The 24,747-nt window shown below is 33.1% G+C and overlaps 2 protein-coding genes across 3 annotated transcripts in view; both read right to left on the reverse strand.

Moving 5' to 3' along the window:
- The window catches only part of gng7 (guanine nucleotide binding protein (G protein), gamma 7), a 61,546-nt gene extending 45,796 nt beyond the window's left edge, over positions 1–15,750 (reverse strand). Inside the window, exons 1-2 of one of the 2 annotated variants that reach the window (XM_087239229.2) lie at positions 15,657–15,750; positions 2,209–2,270 (exon numbers count right to left, since the gene is read on the reverse strand). The gene's annotated coding sequence lies outside the window, so the exon portion shown is untranslated. 2 annotated transcript variants of the gene reach the window in all.
- skila (SKI-like proto-oncogene a) overlaps positions 1–24,747 on the reverse strand; it is a 672,908-nt gene that overhangs the window by 352,468 nt on the left and 295,693 nt on the right. The gene's annotated exons all lie outside the window — the stretch shown is intronic.

Below are 24,747 nucleotides of genomic sequence, written 5' to 3' on the forward strand. Positions count from 1 at the left end.
AATCTGGTCGGGGGTTTCGTCCCGTCTAGACTGAGCAGAATGAAACTGGAGATGGAAACACAGTGGAAAACAAAAAGCAGAGTGTCTGCAGAGAAGTCCTGTACTGACACCCTGTGGTTAACTAAATGTATGGCACTACTGTAAAAAATACTGCTGCACTGTGTAGATGCATTTATGCATTATATCACTATATCAATGTACTTCAAAGAAATTAGTTTTACAAACTCAAATTGGCTGTAAAGGCTTTAGAGCAAGGGTGGTCAAACTTTTTCTTATGAAGGATCTCAAACTAGATTAAGGTTAGTGGGCCACAGGTAAATATAGGCTGGTTGGGTAACTTCCTAGTTTATTTAATAATGTCAAAAACGACTAGAAAGCACTGCTTTATATTAACTAATAAAGCTTTTTTTTTACATTAAATAATGAACATCTTAGGGAAAAAAGACATTTATAACAGAAATACACTAGTTTTTGCCTTGATTTACTTGCCGATGTTCTCTTTATAGTCCTCTATCGGTTGAGTGACATTATTTACTGTACATTTTAAGATTCATTGACAACATTCAATTGAAACACTGAATTTCAGTTTGCTTTTTTGCCGCTCAGCAATAAAAACAAACAAGGTTACGTCAAATTAGAAATTACAATCTCTGTGTTAAAGGCGTTCGTACCAACCCTCTCCATCCTACTCACTTCTCCTCTCAAATGGGATGGTGGGCCAAATCAAGGGTTACAGTGGTCCAACTCTAGCCTCCAGGGCCCTACTTTGAGCATCTCTGCTTTAGAGATAGTAGTTCCAATTTGTCATGTGTCACAGACTAAAAGTGTTTTTCTAGAATCTACAAAGCAATGGAAATATAATGTATCTTAATTTTTTTCCTTGTACATTTGTAAGTCCTCAAAGACATTCTGAGCAAAAAAAAAAAAAACTGATTAAAATGCATTTTACCTTCATAGATAAAGAACAAAGAATTTTAGAAAAATCATTTGATTACATTTTAAAAGACTATTTAAAGATCACAGCTAGAGTTCAAGATACTAATTAACTGCCTTTTCAAATCGTTATTATAGCTATTCGGATTAAACTTGGCTTCACAATTAAAATTTTCTATGTCCTATTTCTTTATAGTTAAACAAAATACAGGCTAGAACAAGTATGTTATTTAATTTTTTCATGAATTTATGTTATGACAAATGGCATCGGACCGTTATTTATACCTATACCAATGCCTATATTTTTATATTTAGTTATTTCAAACAATAAAGTAAAATGTCAAACTACATGTGATTTTTATTTTAAAACTTAATGTGACACAGACCACTAAAATGCATAGCCTATGCACACAAATGAAAAATTATGCTAATAAAGTGTTTAAAAATAAAAATAAAACTGCTTATTTTACATATTTTAATCAGATTTCGATTGCTAGATTTTAATCAGTCCTTCACTATATGCAAATAAAAACCTCTTTATTTTAGATATCTCCATTTTCAAGCTTTTAAACTTTACATTTATAATTGTCCAAACTAAAATGACAGCCACCGTTTGAAATACATTTATTATTTATTATACAGCATTAAATTCCCCAAAAATGTTAGCAACAGCCATATATGTTCTTTTTCAGTTCATTCAACCTTTTTATTACAATTTATTTTATCGTGCCTGTTGTTTTAAGCACTGTTTGTGTTGAGTTTGTCATGTATAAAAACAATATTTGAAAGAAAAGAAATAACTACCTGCTCTAGTGTTTTAATTTATATTTTAATATCATAAATTCTCGTGAAAATGTGAACATGATCCTAATAAACAAACCTAATAACTATAAAGACATATCCTAAACAAAAGCATCACACACACACACACACACACACAAGCAAAAATCACAGTCATAATGACAGTAACTTTCCTTTCCTTGCTTCATTTCAAGTACAAACACATCAGTTATTATATTACAAATTAGATATACTTTTGTGTACACATTATCAGCTGAGAAGCACAAGGAGACCTCATCCATGATCTGCATTACCAAAACTGAACTGTGGATCTGTGTGCGATGGCTACGGCAGAAAGCATGATTCAGAGCAGTACTGATACACTGACACCCCCGTGTGGTCAAACATTGACAAAACACATCAGAAATCCAGTAGACACTTGTGTGCACTTCTGAATCGGCATTTCTATTACTGTGTATCTGGACTTTGTCTTACCTGGATGATGAAGATGCTGTAGACTAGAGCTGGCTCAGGAAACTCCAGGTAACTTCACTTGTCTAGAAAACAAAAAGCAAGCACATATCTTTTATTACCAAGTAAATATGTGTGTAACATTTTTTACTTGATCATATGATTGAGTGGTTTAATCATTAGACATGATGTAGTCTTTATAAAGACAATATACTGCAGCAATAAATATGAATATGAACAAAGAGCAGAAATCATGTTATCATGGACACTTCAAAATATAGTTGTTATTTAGTCTGACCTTTTTATTAATTGCAATATAACTTTTTATTGAGAGAATAACACCAAGTTAATCTAATTTTTCCACCTTTTTCTGTAATTTATAATATAACAAAGTGATTCACAGCTAGTGTGCTACTGTATATGGAAATCTGATACTATAGCAGGCTTAAATGATATATTATTGCTCTACATCATACAAACATTTTAGTTTCATATATATTACATGTCTCTCTCTGAACAAAATGAAAGGCTGTGCCACAGAAGCAATCTCAAGAATGTTTTTTTTTTAAACAATTAAGCTGTCATTTTCCAGGTGAACTGAAAGTAGCTGAGACTTTTATTTCAGTATTTTTAATGTACTTCCAAGTGAAATATAAAATTAAGTAGGAGGCTGGGCTTTCTTTTTCCAAATCATTCCCTAATAACAACAGTGAGAGAGGTGTGGTTAAGAATACTGTGACTAAAGCTGTCAAACTAACGTCAACAGAGAAAAACAGAGACACAAAATGAAAGCAAATTGTGCTACTGTAATAGAAGATTACTAAAATCTTGTTGTAATTTTGATTTCACGCAGAGTTTTAAAGTGCTTTGGTGAACATGCAGCCGGGAACACAGCGGGACAATTATCATTGCCAATTATTGTTGACGATAGGCATAAAAGTGTTCGGGGCTCATTTTTGGGGAGTTTAACACACAGTGTTAAAAACTAGCTGACCAGTAAGATTGGCACTTTTGCTCACATCCCTCAGGCTGCTGAAAATACAGTAAAATATGACTTGGTGTTTTCGATCTAGCTGAGCACACAGAAATTGCAGATCAAATAGGATATAATGGTGAAATTCATTCCACAGTCACTACATTTCTTTCTTGCAGCTTGTAACTTTTTCCTACAGTAACGTTTGACCAGGTATTTGTGCACTGAAGTGGCAGTGGTTAAACATAAATGTAAAGGTTTTACGCAATAAATACACCAGGGAAAAGTGTGTGAGTGACTCTATATGTGCAATATGCAAGCATAAAAGCGTAAAGTTGCACAGCACCTTGTGTAGTGGAATATTTCTGTTTTTCATTAAGTGCCAACTAATGTAAGCCAGAGATTTTGTACGTTCACTCAGCTCATTATCAGTGAATAAATAAATGAAAATATTCGCTGAATGGCATTGATTTTGAACAACAAAAATATATGTGTACTAGTGCTGCATACTAAATTGAAATGAAAGTGCAACATGAATAAGCAAAAGCTGTGATTGTCTTGCATATTTTGTCAGTGAAGCAGTTTTGTGATTAGAAGTAGATCTCCACCTGAAGGCCAGAGGATGCTCTCGCACAGATGCTCCAATACAACTGAAAATGCCTATAGCGGCTGAATAAATAGAAGATTTAATCGCTTTCATTGAAAACACCGTTACTAAGAATCACACAACTATGAAAACATATCATTATTCTAAGATCTTTTATTATAATTGTTCTTATATAATAACACACTGCTTAGAATACTATGGAATGTATATAATAACGCACTGCTTAGAACACTATAAAATTTAGTGTGGCACGATATGGAAAAATATGCTATATTGTTGAGTGTTGCTATAACAATATTTCCTACATTATGACTTTCAAAAATGCAATTCTATCAGAAACTTTAAAATATATATTAAATTATGATAATTCTAAAATAAACAGATAATAGATTTTTTTCTGAGCTAATGTAAAAATTGTCAAACCTTTAGACTTTAAAACACCACAAATGACTGAAAATCTGATTCTAATTTTTAGTGGCCGTTGTCATTTTCCTCTCGTCTCCCAGCATTAGCATTTCTTTTTTTCAGCTGCAGGTTCACCTAACAGCACATGCTGGAGAGGTAGGGATGAAAACCCCCATCTGATTGATCAAATTTGGATAAACAACCTATCCATGTAGCACACAAATGCTTGGCACATAAATTAATTTAATTCATTTTGCACATTTTAAATTGCATATACTAGTTTTAGGATATTAATAATTTTTCGATTTACTTAGCAGTTCTAGTTGTGTGCCTTAGGTGTCTTTCACAGGGAATGCACTACTTTTACTCAGTTTTTTTTTACATAAACGTGCTTGACCAATGTGCACGGCTATTATGCAAACTTTTACACATGAGCAGTACGTTTTTAATACACCAAGTCAACTTTTACAGTCAGCACCTCTGTCAGGTTCAAAGTAGTTGACCAATCAGAAGCTCTCAGAGGCAGGGCAAGTATTGCAAGCTTACAGTAAGAATGAAGTTGGCATGACAGTTGTTTTTTTTTTTTTTTTTGAGGTTAACATGGTGGAGGATGCTCTGTCAAAAAATACATTCTTAATAACGGAGTCTCATGTTTTTAGATGCCAAGATGATACTCGACTGCAGTTATGAAGTCAGTCTGAAGCGAAAACATGTTATAAAATGTGGTAATTTTATATGCTTTCAGATGTAGAAGCCTTTAATTTAATTATCGCAAGAAAAATATTCATTCATTTTCTTTTTCGGCTTAATCCCTTTATTAATCTGGGGTCGCCACAGCGGAATGAACTGCAAACTTATCCAGCATATGTTTTACGCAGCGGATGCCCTTCCAGCTGCAACCTATCGCTGGGAAACACCCATACACTCTCATTCACACACACACATACACTACAGACAATTTAGCTTACCCAATTCACCTACAGCACATGTCTTTGGACTTGTGGGGGAAATAGGAGCACCCTAAGGAAACTCAAACGAACACTGAGAGAACATGCAAACTCCACACAGAAATGCCAACTTGTCCAACGGGGACTCAAACCAGCAAACTTCCTGCTACCCACTGCGCCACGTGCTGCCCAAGAAAAATATTATGTTCTCCAATTATGCATATTATATTAATTATATTTTATTTTATTATATTAATTGTGTGTATATATATATATACAAATTATATATATATATATATATATATATATATATATATATATATATATATATATAGAAATTAAATATTTAAATACACATTCACATAAATAAACAATTATTTTAATGTTCTGATTTTAATAAATCAACAACTGTCTGATACCAATGTGTTTTCACTAAATCGATCATCGTTATGATCATGGTTCCAAATACCAAAGTTTAAAAGCATGCATTACAGTACTAGATAGTTTATTGATGCATCAGTTAATTTTCAGTGAACTCAAATTGGATTTTGGTGTGTGACAAAATCAAATTCTCATCTGACAAATATTACTAAAGCTGCTTTGATCAGTTATTAAAAAGTGTCCTCATAGCAGTTTCAATATCTTTTTGTACCCAAGATAACATTAAACTGCAATGACTTTACATGTCATAGCAGGTATTTTTTTAACACTAAATTTTATTTTAAACAAAATGTAGCTATTCATTGTTGGTTAATGTAAAATGACTTAACTAATGTAACCATAATGTAAAGGAATAGCAACAAATAATAAAGAAACAGAACATTTTAAATCAATATTTCTTTTAGTCCATATTAAAACATGAAAATGTTTTAAAATAAACAATTTATTATTTATAAGTACTCCTGCTGTGGTTAACAGTGTAATAAAATACAAAAATCTGTAAGAAAGAGTTAATAATAATGTTTTTATCATCATCACTGTATATTCAGTATGTCTAATTACATTCATTCAATAGACCAAGAATATTCCTTACATCATCATCATCTTCTTCATTATCAGTTTTTTTTTTTTTGGTTTTGTCAAGTTTGAAATTACCCAGAAGACAATATTGTAATAGACAATGCAATCAGATAATAAACAGGTTTTATTTGGTTTTGCCAAGTATTATACTGATTTACCCAGAAGACAATCTCATAGTGTAATAGACATTACACAATTTGAAATATTTTTTAATGAATATTTCTAACATATCCTATTTACTCCACTATACCCAATTGATACATTTAGCAACATATAAAAAAGATAATGTCATTAAAGTCAAGTTATAATCTATGGATGGCTGTTGTTCAGTGAGAAGTCAGGAGGAAAAGTAATTAATTTCTGATTCACTAGGGGGCAGCGAACTGGTGTGTGGCCACTAACACAATTCATATAATACAGATTAGGTCAGAATTAGCATTATTGCAGTCTTAATCTGCTTTTAGTAGCTATGCAGAAATAATCTGCTCCGCCACCATCTGTGATGTTTTGTTTTCATCCCTCTCTAATCATGACACAGAAATATGCTCAGGCAGGCTTTATCCAAGCAAGTGTACACACTGTAAATTCTGCCCAGTTTTAATATGGGTTACACCTTACGCAGCACATTATAATCGCCTAGCTATTTTAATAAAGGGTTTCTGCAAGTTTCACCAAGTACTTAAGACTTTTTACACAGGGCTAAACGCAACATTTTGGGGCATTTTTTTTACTTGACTGATCAAAAACATTTCTTTAGCCACATATTTAAATAATGTGTTAAAACAAGCAAACCCAGTTGTACACATACATTTTTTCTAAACTAAAAATATATATAATAAACTAAGTGTATGAACAACAGAGCTGCACAATATAAAAAAAAAATCTGACATTGCAAGTTTTTTTTTCTGCAATAAATTTTGCAATATGAATTTAGTTTTATAAGATAGTTTGAATAGCTCTATTTGATGGTTTTCTGGGGAGTTTAACAATATTCAAGTACAGAAATTAAATAATAACAGTGCAAAAATACTTTGCTTTGTCTCGTTTCGATTCCAAATATCAAACAATTCTTACAGCAAATAAAAATATTTTGTTTTCACCAGGAGAAATAAGTCAAAATTAAGAGTTTTCCTTAAAACAACCTAAATTATCTGCAAACAAAACAATCTTGTTTTTATTCGTCTTGAAATGTAGATATTTGGAAGTTTTTTTGTGCAAAAATAGTGTAAATTCTGTATAAATACAGTGATTTAATAAAATTCTGTAGTTCCTGGTCAACTGTAATTCAGACTCAACACTGCATATCTTGCAATGTGACTATTGTGGGTGTGCACGTTGCGATATTGGTGCTGAAATGATATGTTGTGCAGCCATACACAACAGTATGTCCAGGGGCCTGTTTCAGTAAGGAGGTTCAAACAACTCAGAGTTTAAACTTGAACTCTGAGTTGATTTACCGAGAGATTAAAAACTTATTTTCGGTTTCAGAACAGCTGATCTGAGTTGGGTCAATCAACTTCGAGTAGACCAACTCAGAGTTAAGCGCGCACACCGTGACTTTAAAAAGGCATTATCAATGGAGCGCAGACATTACGAGTGACTATGGCAATATCTTATAAAAGAGATCACCATTTCTTTCTCCAGCTGAACTTGATGTTCTCATGCAAAGTTATAGCAAATATGAGTGTATATATTTGAAAAGAAGCAACCATCAGTGAAGAAGAGACAGTTAGCGTGGGAAAACAGCTGCTCAAGTTAATGCCTAATTTCACTTTTTAAGTATTTAAATATTTAAGTATAATAAAATAAGTATTGTAATTTGTGACGTTTATATTTTTTTCTAAACTTTTTTATACATTTATTAGTTTTAAATGATTTAACAGTGCACTTGTGTGTCTGCCTTTTTTATTGATCAAGTGATAGAGGTTAATATAACATTTAGAAGGTAAGCAGTACTAAAAATAATTTTTAGAAAGAATAATAATCCCATCAATCTAGTTACAGTGCATGTCGAAGGTGCATTTAATTTAATTATTTATTAAAAAAGGATAAGCCATTCTAGTACAGTTATTCTGTGTGTGACTAAAATGTAGGCAATAGCTATGTTTCCATCCAAATATATTACATAAATTTATGTGCAAAACTGGAATATTGCATAAAAGATGCGAATAAAATTCCATCCAACGAGTCAAAGAGAAAAAAATCGTCACTTCCTGATTAAACTGGCACCAAATATCAACAGTAAAAACAGAATTTACTGTGGTAGAAGAAGCTACGTCAATTAATTCTTTATTTAGCCTAATTAATGTACTTGCGCCTCGATGTCAGAAGACAATGCTGAAACACAATGAACACGTGGGGGCATCTGAAGCCATGAGATGCGGAGACTCTTGACACGCACCAGACATTCGGAGGCAATTAATAATATACACTAATACTGAAACAGTTAAGGCATTTTAGAATGACTAAAACAATATTTAAGACATGTTACAGTGTGCTCAGCCTGCTGGTTTGTCCATTTACACACATTTTCATTATCATATGATCATGATCTTTTTTTTTAATGTACATACTGTAATTTGTTCAGTAAAAGTGTTTCCATCGTAGTTTATGCGCACATTTTCTATCACATAAAAGTTTATCCTACTCAGTTATGCGCGTTTTTTATGCATATTTTAAAAAGTTATGTGCATCATGACATTTCTATCAATCGTTTTTATGCACGTCCAAAATGAGCATAAAAATAGGTGGGTGGAAACGTAAGACTTAGGCGAGAAATACCCCTTCATCTTTAAAAAAGGGGAGGAGACCGACAGAAACTCTGAGTTTAGAGAATAAAACCTGCTTCTGACCAGGTTAGATTCACAGAGTAAGTTACCACAGTAACTGACTCTGAGTTAAAGTTGCCTTTCTTTCAGAAACAGGCTTGACTTACCCTGCTTTCTCGAGTTTAACAAACCTGCCATTTTGAAACGGAAAACCCAGAGTTTCTCTCATTTCAGGGTTAAAATACTCTGAGTTTTCAGTTAACCTCCTTTCTGAAACAGGCCCCAGGTCATGTTCTATAAATCCACGGAAAACTTTTAAACAAACACTATTGTAAGGAAGGTAATAAAACCAAACAGCATTGGTAAATAGAGTTTTACATAGAGCTTTGTTAAATGTTTTTACATTTTAGATGGATTGTTGGTAATTGAATGGGTGTTGGTTTGATTGAATAGCTTTAAGTGGACAAAAGGAAATTAGGAACCTGTTTAAAATGATTTAAGACCTAGAAGACAATTTCAGGACTTTCTAAGACCCCACAAACTCCCTGTATTAATGCTGAAATGTAGCAGACTTAAATTATTGCAGTTCATGACAAAAAAAGAAAGATTAAAGGAAAAACCTAAAACAAATATATTCATTTTCCTATGCACACACAGTTAAAAAAGTTAAACATTTCACAATCAGTCAGTCTGATAAATATGAAACTATTTTAAATAACTCATATTTATACACTAATTATTGCAATTATTAATCTTTTATTATCACTGATTTCAATTAAACTACTTTATAACCAAAAAAATGCTAAATAAATTCATGCCACCCTAGAAATACATCAGATAACAGAACTTTTTAAACATAATTACTTCACAATATATCAGTCTGAAAAATATGAAACGCTGTATAAAAAAACATCACAGTAAATGTCTAATCACTGCAACTATTAATATTTAAAAATTACTAACTTGAATAACACCACTTTAGGACAAAAAAAGAAAGAAAAACAAAATATATTTAACATAGACATCACATCTACACATTTAATATCTCTTATAAATAAAATAAATAAGCCAGATAAATAAGAAAATAATCCATATTGATACTTTGATTTTTGCAATTATGAACTTGATTATCACTGACTTAAATTAAACCACTTTATCAATCTGATAAATATGCAATACTGTATAAAAACATCCCAGTAAATTTATAATCTAATCACCGCAACTATTAATATTTGATAATTACTGACTTGGATAAAAGCACTGTAGGACTAAAAAAAGTCTTCTGATGAATAAGATAAATAAGTCTGATAAAAAATAACCCACAAAACAACCTAGTAAATGTATAGTCTAGTCTATAGTCTAGTAAAAGAGTAGTTTAGACAACAAAATTTCTAAATAAATTTCTCTCATAAACAAGATAAAAATATAATATGTCTGGGAAATAAAAATAACCCATATTTATACTTCCATTACTGCAATTATTAATCTTTGATTATCACTGACTTATATTAAACCACTCCATGACCCAAAAAAGATAAATAACTCCATGCCACACTAAAAATATATATGACAACACAACTTTTAAAACATAAACACTTCATGTTGTTCATGCACATATCAGTCTGATAAATATGAAACACTGTATAAAAAACATCCAGTCTAGTAAAAGAGTAGTCTATATAGTTAATGTATATCACTGCAGCTATTAATATTTGATAATCACTGACTTGAATAAAACCAATAAAAATATTTATCCATGCCACACTAAAAATACATTAAACATAAAGAACGCAACTTCACAATAAATCAGTCTGATAAATTAGAGTAACCCATATTAATCCTTAAGTCATTACAATTATTAATACTTGATTATATCACTAACTTTAATTAAACCACTTTGACCAGAAAAATAAATATAAATCCCTGCCACACTAAAAATATAGTAAACATAAACAATGCTACTTTTAAATGTTAAAAACGTCACAATAAATCAGTCTGATAAATATGCCACGCTGCATTATGAATAAAGTAACACAACATATTTATAGTCTAATCATAACATGGCAGTGCTTTCTTCGTACGCTTTCAAAGTTGTGTGAGATGGTGAAATAATGTACGTTACAGCTATAACCATTATTCATGTTGTCAAAACAAACATTTCCAACCAAGCAAACCAGAGTAGAAAGAGAGAGCGATGAGCAAGGCTGCAAAATCAAAACCTATGAATAATTAATCACATCTCATTCAACGAAGCTGAGTTTGATCCTAGCCAAGCAAAACAACGTGGCTCGACAAGTTGATACACCTACCGTTTCGCTACCCATCTGTTACTGTACACAGAAAGTGTACCAAATGTGTCAGAGAAATGCATGCTTTAATTAGGGTTCCTATGGAACAACTGAGTGAGCTGCTTCTGTAATTAGTGCACAGTAGCAGGTCCTGCTGTAATTATGTTCATGTCCCTGGAAAGCCTTTGCATGGAGAAAAAAATACAGGCCATCTGATTAGCTTGAGCTAATTGATTTTAAAAGCTTTTAAAGTAAGGTAATTTGACAGTTGTATATCCCTTCCTTATATGTGACCCTGGACCATACAGTAAGTGTCTTTTATTTAAATTGAGATTTATACATCACATAAACTGATAAATAAACAAGTTAAAAACATAAATAAGCTTTCCGTTGATGTATATTTTTTATGACAGGACAAAACTTGAGATATAACTAATTGAAAATCTGGAATCTGAGGGTTCAGAAAGTTTTTTTTGAGGGAAATTAGCTTTAAAATTGTCTAAATTAAGAACTTGGGAATCAAAAATTGAGTTTTGCATATTTACAGTACAAAATTTACAAAGTATCTTCATGAAACATAATCTTCAATTTATATTCTAATAGACTTTATCAAATTATACAACATTGATACTGTATAAAATACAGCATAAACAATAATGTTTTCTTATTAACCATGAAAAATACCAGAAATTTTTGCAGAAGTAATACAAATATTACAACTGAACAATACAATTTTTGATTTTAATAACTTATTCAACATTAACTATGAAGTATTTTTTTCACCCAAGATAAATTAATTGTATTATTATTATCGGTAATGTTGTTGATAAATGTACATTGTTCATAATTATTTGTTAGCAAATAAAACCTTCTTGAAAACTGTGCTGACAAACAACAAACCAATAAAGAATCAAAACAAATCACCCATTATAGTCCCAATTAGGCATGGGACAATAACAGTCTTCAAAATATACTATGGTTTGAAAAAGTCAAGGTTTTAAAACTGCAAAATGTTCTGCTATACCGTTTTTACAGTGTATGTAAGGTTTTTTTATGTTTTGCTTTTTAGGACAACACTATCTACTGCAGAAAAGATATCCAAGATGCTGTTTATATTGTAGTGAAATCGTTGTTTTGGAACTAAATAAAGACATCAGAAGTCAATTATTTATTTAAATTATTTAGCCTGACATGTTTATCAAGGTAAAATATATTGTGTTCAAAGGGGAAAAAAGTTTTTGTTTTTACCCAGACATTTAAAAAGAACTTATTTTAGAGCGGTAATAAATATCGTAAAACCATGATATTTTTATCCAAGGTTATCATACCGTCAGAATCTTATACCGGCCTTTAGAATTAAAATATTGCTTTTTAGATGTTATTATCAGTATGTCCTAGTCTTAAGGTTATCTAAAAGCGTTTCTGCTACAAAACAATAACAAAATTCAAACCAGAAGACGTAAACATCCAAATTTTGCAGTTTGTCACTTTGCCTAAATGGAACAATGATTTTATCACACCACCTCATACTCCAGTGTCTCATCAAACCTTCTGACCAATCAAATGCTCTATAGTATCTGACATGTCCCGCCCACTTTAAACGTTTCTCATTTGATGTGCTTGAGTTCAATCAACTTTACTGCAATTAATCATGGGCAGTTAAAAGATTGTTGTTTTATGTAAACCTTGGAAAAAAATTGTTAACACAAAATCACGATATTACAGTATTGTGATTAGTATTACTGCTCTAAAATAAGTTAAACGTCTGAGTAAAAACCAACAACTTGAACACAATATATTTTATTTTAGGAAAGGTTTAAAACATTTTGGAGAAGTAAACATGTCAGACTAAATAATCGAAATAAATCATTGACTTCTGCTATCTTCATTAGTTTCAAAACCACAGATTTCTTTACAATACATAAAAAAACATTACATATACCTTAGGAACGGTAGAGCAGATCATTTTAGCGCTTTTAAAAACCTTGACAAAACCCTGGTATATCTTGAAGCTGGTTATCAACCCATGCCTAACTGTGATTATTGGCTGTTTTTAAACGAGGAATAGCTACTATATGCTCCACCCTATCTTTAAGTTTTAGCATTAATTCCGTCAAACATTAAATAAAAATGCACATTTCAAAGCATTTCATGGGACCTTCAAATCTTATAGCATTTGGTGCTGAAATAAACACGATTACAAATAGTTTGGATACAATAAAAAGGCACTGTAAAATTTAAAATAATTACTGCATGTTAAAATTCTTATAACAATATAATGAATGTTTATGGTATCCCATTTGACACGTTAATATATATATATATATATATATATATATATATATATATATATATATATATATATATATATATATATATATATATACACACACACACACACAAATTCTGATTATAAAAAAACAGTGATGTAAAGCCATCGCCGCTCTTTTATAAACCATGAGTTTTGAATAAAAACAAAACCTACATGCTTTTATATTGTATGTTTTGTATACACAAAGAAGGGGAAGGACGTATTTGCACCTGCACTAAACAAAGCGACCTATAACGGACATGAAATACATCTAGCATATGTCAAGAAAGCACACAGTATAACTAGGTACACTAACAGGACATGGCATGTCAGACTAGTCTTTTTATTGAATGTAACCAGTCCCAGTGCATGTTGTACTAGCACACTGTGGTAATGTGCCAAACATGGTAATGCTGCCAAAATTGTAACTCAAAATAATGGCTCACTATGAGGTCACTTTCTATGATAGGTAAACAGGAGCGATTCATAAGTTCTCCAAATGTATTACATTCCACTGACCAGAGTAAATTAAACCCTTTATCTGCTGTATCAACTTGCTCGACACACTTAAATGAGAGGTTTCCTAAAAAAGAACTGAGAACAAAAATTTTGACTTCTTAGCCTGTTTCATAATAGCATATTATTATACAACAGACCACTAAAAACACGTTAAGCACAAACTTAAACACGTATGATAAAGATCTGTAAGATTTCTATGCTCTATTACCAAAAAGTACAGTGAAACATATTAATTGTCAGTTTCTTTAACAAAGGTGAATAAATACTATAATCAATGTATTGTTCATTGTATGTTAATACAATAACTAATGGAGCACAAGCAATATTAACTTTGGTAATAATGTATTTTTAAAAAAACTTCACTTAAGATCACAAATATATGCACATCAAATTTCTTCATTTCATCAAATTTTTTTGTGTATACATATGTAGAGTATACATAGATCTATACATTACACACACACACACACACACACAACCAAAACAATGTTATTTTCTTTTTATCTCACTACAGATGATTCTCTGACCATTGCCTTCATCTCCGCAGCAATTTAATGACTTAAATGTCCATAAATTATTCATTCAAATGGTACTAAACATCACAATATCAAACAATGTAACTAAATGATATTTGACATATGCACATTCATTGTGATAGTTTTGCCAGAGAAGGACGGGCTCCTCCAGCAGAGTCTGGTTCTTCTCAATGTCTTTTTTCCCCCTGTTCATCTAAACATTTTATAGAGTTTCCCCCCTTGCCACAGTGGGTTGTTCACTAAGAAGTTATACATTTAAAAAATAAAAAAAGCTGCTGAATAGAATGAAAGTGTACACATCTAATAGTAATTATGCAAGACCTCATAAGTGAACAACCACAGCTTGAATGTAAGGAGGCCTGTGAAGATGAGATTGGTGCTGCTTGGCTGTTTTCAGGGGGTTTTTTCAAAGACCAGCACAGTTTTACTGCATTCAGCCAATATTTTATCATGACATCGTCACAATAAATCAGCCCAAAACGATGCAGAAGTGCAGTCGGTTGCATTTCTGCCATAACGCACAGCATTTTGCTCCATAGCTCTGTTGCTGTTGGTAGGCCCAGCTCACACTGATGGAAAGACAATGCGGGCATTTTGACAAACGGTACACTATGTACGCCTCTCTGCCTATAGCTCTGAACACTCCATCAAACGATGAACAAAAATACAAGTCTATAACGACCCGGCGCTGAAAATATCGGCCACGGTGTAAGATTATATATAAGGCGTAAAGGTGTTGACAGGAGGCGCAGGAGCTTCTTCTTCTCGCCTGTTAAGCTTTAGTTTGAGCCACAGAGCAAAGCTTGATTTACACCCAGTGCCAGTCTTGGCATCACAATTTCTCCGAAAAGCAGGCATATAAAATGCACAACATATTGAATATTATTGACACGAAGCCCACTCCCCACCCCACCGGACAACGCTCGGAAAATTCAAGCGGTCTCGGATTCGTGACACCGGTGGAGTGGAGCCGCGCCGTGCGTCCTGCCCAACGCAAACGCATAGAAAAACACAGGCGTTTCGGCAAAGCAAACGGATGCTCGATTATTACAAATCTGAAGGACGGAAGAAGAAAATAAGAGCTTGTTGTATACTCACCTCGTCTACAGTGATTGTGGAGGTAATTTAAAGGGCCAGGTTCGCGCAGATTGTTACCCCCCCTACCAAACAAACACCACCCCCTCCGTGCACCAGTGTCCACCCAGTCAGTCCCCCCTCCACTGGTGACAGCGTCCTCGCACACAAACTTGCTTTTCTCTCCTGGGAAAAAGCTGAGTCGGTTCTGAGTCAAATAAGGCGGCTCTTCGTTAAAATCGAAAACCAATCAGTTTCTCCAGCTCTGCCCTCTCCACGCTCGTCGGGTGCCACGGGTTTGGTTGCGTCCGTTGCCAGTCCCTTTCGGCTGCTCGATGGGATTTTGGGGCTATTGAGCTGCCGATATGCCTATGAAGCGCTCTTTACGCAACCGTTCACCGACCCAGCGTTCATTAGAAAATACATTTGGGCGCACCGAACACGAACCCGTTGTGCACCGCAGTGCGCAGTAACATCTGCTGACCCAAGAGGGCGCTGGTGCACAATGTCTCTCCACACATCTGCAAAGAGACAATATGGGAAAATTTATATTTATATTTTACTAGCCCAAATTAATTTTAAAAACATCAATCTGCAAAGAAGAAACAAATTGTATATGTTCTATCAGACTTCAGAATTAACTAAGAATATAGCAGTCTTTTCCTTTGATTTATTTTCAGCATATTCCATTTTCCCATCATTTTGATGTAACTTCCTCTTACAATGTTTATACGTTGTCACGAATAATAAACTAATAAATCATGTGGATAAAATGTCAACATTTATTGATTGATTGTGTTGTTGAGTTGAGTTTTCATGTTGTTTTCATTAGCAAACATAGCTTGATTAAATCATTGCTTTTTAGTTCAATCTCAACAAACTAGCCACTGTTCGTTATTCCAGTAATTGTTTTTAAAGATTGAATGCTACTAGTTTCTTACCAACTAGTCAGAATACAAATTCTTTGGTTTACATTTATCACTCTGCTTTAATGTTGTTAGTTTGTGATTGTTGTGGTTGTTAGGTGAAAGTATATAGGCTAATTATGGATTAAATTTTTTATATTTCAGTTGAGGGCGACACGGTGGCTCAGTGTGTGTGGATGTTTCCCAGTACTGGGTTGCAGCTGGAAGGGCATCCACTGTGTAAAACATATGCTATAGCTAAGGAAGTATTCATTAATTATACAGAACAAATGTTTTTCTTACCAACATAAAATAGGCCTACTAGCGCTGTGATTAGCCTACCATTTAATCTTTTGTTTTTGTTACTACTGCATTTTGCTGTCAAATGCTGGGGTTGAGGCTATCTTTTTCAATTTGTTTAAGTGAAACTATTTAAAAGATATTAATGAGTAATTGTTGGTATTACAAAACTCTATTTCAGCATCCTATATCATCCAGTTAGCAATGTATAAGCTTTTTCTCAATACTAGTTGATAGTTCCTCAGCAACTAGTCATTTTACCATTGTTTTTGGTAGCAGATTTTGAATCACATTAAATTCAATCTATTCTAGTAGTTGATTACTTTTTGTACTACTGTTCACTAGATACAGCATTTGTTTATACCACCACAAAGTTATCCAGTTAGCTAGTAATTAGTAGGCTATTAATTATACTTTCAGTGTCATGGTGGCGTAGTGGGTAGCACGATTGCCTCACAGCAAGAAAGTCACTGGTTCGAGCCTGGGTCAGTTCTCAGTTGGCATTTCTGTGTGGAGTTTGCATGTTCTCCCCGTGTTTGCATGGGTTTCCTCCAGGTGCTCTGGTTTCCCCCACAGTCCAAAGACATGGGGTACAGGTGAATTGAATAAGCTTAATTGGCCGTAGTGTATGTGTGTGAATGCAAGAATGTGGGGCTGTTTCCCAGTGATGTAAACATATGCTGGATAGGTTTGCAGTGTGTTCTGCAGTGGCGACCCCAGATTAATAAAGGGACTATGACGAAAAAAATGAATGAATTAATAATTTTACTTTTTCTAGAAATTATTAATTAAGTTCTAAAATAAATCATTTTATGATATTTGAGATACTTTGAGAAATGTTGGTAACCATTGACTTCCATTTTATATACATACTTTAAATACATCTCAAAATATATTCTTTTATGTTCAACATACAGCTTTGTAATAACATGAGGCGAAGTACATGATAGCATCATTTCATTTTTGTGTCAATCATCCCTTTGAAAACACTTCTTCAATGCATTTCCCTTGGTATTGCTGTTCCACTAATATTATTTTTGCATACACAACTCCAAATGCAGTCTTCAGTGCGATGTGTTCTTCTTTGAGGAAGCCCTAGGTATGTGTTAGATGTACTGTAGGTGGATCTGCACCTCCAGGCAAATTTGACACTTGGCACCAGATCAGAGCGAGCCAGCCTTAATCATAAAGCCTTGCGGTTCTCATCTGAAACGGTGCTTTAAAAACGGAATCAGGACAGTTTAAGAGTAGACTGTACCCTGTGGCAGTTAAAAAGACATAGTTATTATTTAGTGAGGCAGCTAATAGCATAGTGGACGGTTAATTTAACGTAATAACTTTTTTATAATGAAAGACCATTCATTCATTGAGAGAATAATTTGTGCAAGCAGATGATATTGTAGGTTTGAATTTTGGGTTGCCTGTTTCCTAACAATATGATATTTAATAAAAAAAAAAAGTAGGTTTTTGAACAATGAAACACATCAAACCTGCCCCATGTATCCACATGAGTTCTGCGGTTTCTCGACTCTCCTGTTTTATTCAAGGACTGTGCGGACGATTTGTCTCTTCTTTCTGCTTCACTTCACAGGCTCCCTCAGGAGCTGCAGGATTCTCATTGTGCCTTCAGATTCCTCCAAAGTCCCAAATGATTTGTGCTAACATTTGACTTGGCACAGCAGTGGCTGTATTTCTTTTTTCTACAAGGGGGTGTATTTATAGTAAATTGGAATGAAAATGCTTTTACTGGAATAAAGTGTTGTTACACTGAAAGTTCTTAACTGTAACTTCATCCATGCTTTAACATTTAGATTAAAGTAGACACTTTATTTGCATGTAAAATGCCTTTAAAATATACATTTAATAAGTAAAATATTATTTCATGTAAAAAATAAATACTTAAGCGAGGTATATTTTTGAAATTGAGATTTACACTACCTGACAAAGTCTTGTCACTGATCCAAGTTGTAAGAGCAACAAATAATAACTTAAATTAATAAAATCATTTGGAAAAGTGGCAGAAGATCGATTTTTTAGATGAATAATCTGTTAAACAGCATCCCAATCATCACAAATACTGTAGAAAACCTACTGGAACCCGCATGGACCCAAGATCCCCACAAAAATCAGTCAAGTTTGGTAAAGGAAAAATCACGGTTTGGGGTTACATTTACTTTGGGGGCGTGAGAGATTTGCAGCGAAAAATGGCAACATCAACAGTCTGAGGTATCAAGACATTTGTGCTGCCTGTTACATTATAAACCACAGGAGAGGGCAAATTCTTCAGCAGGGTAGCGCTCCTTTTCATACTTCAGCCTCCACATCAACGTCTCTGAAAGCAAAGAAGGTCAAGGTGCTCCGGGAATGGCCAGCACAGTCACCAGACATGAATTTTATTGAGCATGTCTGGGGTAAGATAAAGAAGGAGGCATTGAAGATGAATCCAAAGAATCATGATGAACTTTGGGAGTCCTTCAAGAACGCTTTCTTTGCCATTCCAGATGACTTTATTAATGTTATTTGAATCATTGCAGTGATGGAGTCCTGCAAGCTTGTGGGAGTCATACACAATATTAATTCTTTTTCCACTGCAGCATGACTTTATATTCTATACTGTGCATTATTTCTGTTCAGGGACAAGACTTTTGCCTCAGCAGTCAGACCTTACTGTCTTAAGTAAATAATTAAAAATCAAGGTATGATCAAATTTTATTTTGGTAAAATAAGTTAAATCTAGAGGCCTTTGACTGTTATATAAGCCACTTCTGATATCAAATGATCAACTAGAAGTCAAGTTAAAATTTTTCTGTTCCAAAAATTTGGATAGACGACAAGACTTTTGTCAGGTAGTGTGCTATCATCTGAAAGTTGAATAAATAAGCTTTACAATAATCTCTAATTGTTAGGATAAGACAATATTGCATTAGAAAATCTGGATTATGAGGTCTCAAATTTTCTCAAATTATCTTTAAGGCTTAAAGGGATAGTTCACCCAAAAATGACAATTTTATAAATGTTTACTGCCCCTCCACTTGTTCCAAGCCTGTAAGATATTCGAAGAACATCTTGTTTTGTGCTCAACAGAAGAAATAAATTCATAAAGGTTTAGAACCACAGTAAATGCTCATTTTTGGATGAACTATACCTTTAAAAGTATGGATTTAGAGGTCTTGCAGCACTTCAGAGTCTTTCAGATGGCTTTACATTGACTATTCGGTCTGCTTTGAGCTAACATTTGATTTGGCACATCACAGTTGCTGTATTTTTTACAGGGATGTATTTATAGCAGACTGAAATGGGAAATACTTTTATTGCATTAGCATTATGTCCTCTGGAACACGACATTTTGCTGATGGCAGTAGATTTTCTATATAATTTTCCCTTGCTTTGAAGACACAGTCCTCTCTCTGATAATGCATCTAACAGTCTTTGTGGAAACTGCAATACTGCTGAGAGGGGAATGAGGTGGTGCAGTTGTTGAGAGGCGGGGGGCAAAGAGAGAGAGAGAGAGAGAGAGAGAGAGAGAGAGAATGAAGCTGTGGATCACAGTCGCAGGAGAGTTGATTCATGCAGGTTCCCCCGCAGCCATTTTTTGCTCTGTGCTGCTGGTTTGATTCACAAAACATCATAGTGAAGCACCTGATCCAACTTGCTGTGTTAAAGCTCTCTTCTCATGGATTGCCTGTGCAGTATATTTCTTAAATATTTTGAAGCAGAATGCAAAAGGCTATTCAGTTCACAACTGCCAATAATTTAGTCAAAAGTTTATACAGATATGGTCGTCTCACAGCAAGAAGTTTGTTGGTTCGAGTCCCAACTGGGCCAAGTGGCATTTCTCTGTGGAGTTTGCATATTCTCAGCCAATTCATGTGGGTTTTCCCCAAAGACATGTAGTATACAGTGGGTGAATTGAATAAACCAAGTAGTATGCGTGTGAGAATGAGAGAGTGTGTGGATGTTTCCCAGCCCTGGGTTGTGGCTGGATAGGCATCAGCTGCATAAAACATATGCCAAAGTAATTGGTGGTTCATTCCACTGTGGTAACCCTTGATAAATCAGGGACTAAGCCGAACTGACATCATATAGATCACAGATGTTGAACTCAATTGCTGGAGGGCCGCAGCTCTGCACAGTTTACGTAGTTCCAAATTAAACACACCTGATCAAACTATGTTTATATAAGTCCTTCAGGCTTGTTTAAAACCTACAGGTACAGTGTGTGTTGGTGCAGGGTTGGAACTAAACTGTGCAGGTCTACGGTCCTCCATACAGAATATTAATACATTTTTCTTATGTGGTTTTCCACTTAAAATTCTGCTTATAACACTTAAAAAAACTTTAAAAGAGAGCAGAAAAAAGACAAGAAATTAAATAATTATCTTATTTTTTTATCACTATTTACATAAGAAATATCATAATTACACCAGAAAAAATCTTGTTCATAATTAGAAGCATATTTAGGACAAAAAAATCAATTTAAGGATGACAGGGCAACCCGAAATTACTGATTGACATTTTAATTCCTTTTACATTGCCACTATTCTTATAAAACTACTGGGCTTTACCACTTTGTCAGCAAGACGTTCTAAATTATTTAATATCTAATTAAATTTATTGTAATCATTTTGTTCTAAAATATATTTTAATAAGTATGTTTAAATTTTAATTAAATACGTTTCACGTCATGATGAAACATATTTTATCAATACTTTAAATTTACATTGAAGAAATACATTTACTTGCATTTACTTGCATTTGCATGTTTTTTATGTGCTATTTCATTTAAATATTAATCCTATACAATATACAGCGCTCAGCATATATAAGTACTCCCCTCACATATCTCTCTTTTAAATTCATGTTTTTAATAGGAAGTTATACAAAATTATATTGTGTATATATTTGTGCATAATACATTAGATTAGTCAGTACTGAAGCCAAATCTGGAGCTAATCTAACAAAATAACTTACGATAACAGTCCAAAAACTAGTACATATATTATATTATATTATAATATTTTGTATATGATATTATATTATTTTATATTATATTATATTATATTGTATATTATATTATATTATTTTATATTATATTATATTATATTATATTATATTATATTATATCATATCATATCATATCATATCATATCATATCATATTATATTATATTATATTATATTATATTATATTATATTATATTATATTATATTATATTATATGTTATAGAAAAATATTGAATACAATTTTTTTAAAAGGAAAATTTAGTTGAAATTTTCTAAGTTGTAATTTTTTTTTGCAATATTTTACTTGACATTAATTGTATTTTCTTTCAATTTCTAAATATGTTTGGTGAACATTATCAATAAATATATCTGTTTAATAAATCTATTTTGTTTTAATGCACCAAAATACATTGCCAAAATTCAATGATGAAATGAATAAAATATTCATTTTTTAATGGGGTTTACTCAATCATGCTGAGCACAGTATTAGTCATGTACTCATTAAACATAATTTTATTATGAAAAAAGTAGAAACCTGTAGAACAATTCTCTCTTTACACACCTGACACCATTTAAAATCCATCTTACAAGGACTCAATAAGGAAAACAATGTTTACTATAAATGTACCACAAGCATGTTGTGCTGCTTGCTTCAACCTATAATACCTCTCTTGCACAATATCCTGAACAATACTGTTCAGTAAGAGTCATTTTATAGCCTGTCTCATGTGTATAGCTTATAGTATATGTTAGTTATGCATAGCTTTTAAAAATAACTCATGTCCAGTGTTGTGTTTGTATTTCTGATTAATTATATAGCACCGCTGTCCTGTGAGACACGACATTTTGTTCCTCTGGATGTACACATATAGAGGAATGACAATAAAGCTCAACTTGACTTGACTTAAATATACTATAGTAATGAATACCAAATACTGCAGTTTTTAGCATGTTAAGTACTGGAAGTTATCTCTTATGGTAGTTCTATAGTAACACAACAACTACAGTACTAAATACAAATGACCTGATACTATAAGTGTACTAAAACTATGGATATATTATACAATACTACTGTAGTACAAAAAACAAATGTATACTACAGTGTTTATTGCAGTTTATCAATTTACTATAGTTAATATTACAGTATGCTGTAGCATTCATTAACAAAGAGCTTCTAAATACTACAATATAGGCCTACAGTATAATACACCTACAGTTCAAAAACACTACTATTTTATAGACTGCTTTATTGAGTGTCTTACAAGGACATATATAAATGAACTGAACTCAAAAGAACTATGTCTAGATTTTAGATTCCTTAAATTAGCTATGATTTCCCTTAAAAGCATGCATTTCAAGCTCTTGCAGCACTTTACATTGACTTCAGTCTGCTTTGTATCATAAAACCCTTTGCCTGCGTACAGAGGCTTAACTGAATGTGCCTTTATGCATTACTGCTTTGCAAATTAAATCATCTGTGAATTTGAGTATACATATTCACACCTGGGTCAGCTGAAAGTGTACTGCTCCTCTTTATGTTTGCATGGAAAGCAAGATTAGCACATATGCAAAAATTGTTTAGGGGAATAAAAGACATCTTACACTGAGTTTAGCTTCAGTTTGCTTTTATTATGAAAATCAATTTCCAGATTTGTTAGAGAATATTTGCAAGTATATATATATTTCTATACATTGGTGTACGTATATAGTATTTTCCTTCATTTGGGATGCGTGAGCACAGCATTCCATGTCTTGGGAAGACTATTGCTAATAGATATATCATAGTAGCTAGTAGCTATAATAATATAAAATAAAACATTGGAAAATATTGTACAAAAAAAAAAAAAGAAAACAATCCAATGCAAAGTTGAAAAGTCACTTCACAGTTTTGTTGCTTGCCCTCATGCTGGCTAACATCGAGTGGGACCATGCGTATAGTCTGAATTATGAAATGGAGGTCATCATTTGCACGTTTCACAGTACATTCCATTACCCTTAGGCATTTAAAGTGCTCACTGTGTAAACCAGATTTAGGATGCCAACTAAAACAAAGTGCATGACGATAATCCAGATGTACATAAAGTCCCCTGGGATTCCAACCAAACACATGAGCTAAAGGATTCAGTTCCATATCTGCATTATCCCAGCAGGCACCTTGATGTCAAAAAGACATCAAAAATACGTCAAAAATACGTCAAAAAACAAATCAATTTGATGTCAAAAGCTTGACGTCTGTTTGCCATCCACACATTGACTCCCCTTTGATAACCAAACTACATATTTATTCATCTGAAATCTTTGATTATTAATTTACACAGTAACTTTAAAACGCATCCAAACGACATTATATTGACATCTAACATCGTCGTCAAAAAACAAATTAAGTAAAAATCTATTTCAGGACAGGACAGTTGGCATGTTATTAGACACCGATAGATGTCAATTAAATGTCACTTTGGCATCAAGGTAATCAACTGACATCAAATTGATTTACAATATTTTGACGTGTTTTTGATGTCACGTTCAGGAGCCCACTGGAATGTCTGATTTCTTTTCATGTCGTCATATTCTTTACGTGGTATTTACAAGTATTTACAATCAAATGTGCATGAAAAACAAGGTTTTATACGCAGACCTGGTGTGCATTATTAGCATTGCTGGGGCAAGTACATGTGTCAAGCTGGCCTGAAGGATGGCAGGTATCTGACACTTTTCAGAGAGCGCAGACTTCTCATGCATGTAAAATGCAAGATGCTCTGCAGTTTTTTCCTGTGGTGCAGCTTGCGGTGCCTGATGCTATCAGCAGAGTGACTCATATGCCTGCTGAATGGGCTTTATAGAGATTGGACGCGTAGATTCGGTTATAATGGATCCGAATACAGTCTAAACTTCATTCGAGATAGATGA

This window comes from Danio rerio, chromosome 2 (genome assembly GCF_052040795.2).
Source record: "Danio rerio strain M-AB ecotype USA chromosome 2, GRCz13ab, whole genome shotgun sequence".
Classification (NCBI taxonomy): Eukaryota; Metazoa; Chordata; class Actinopteri; order Cypriniformes; family Danionidae; genus Danio; species Danio rerio.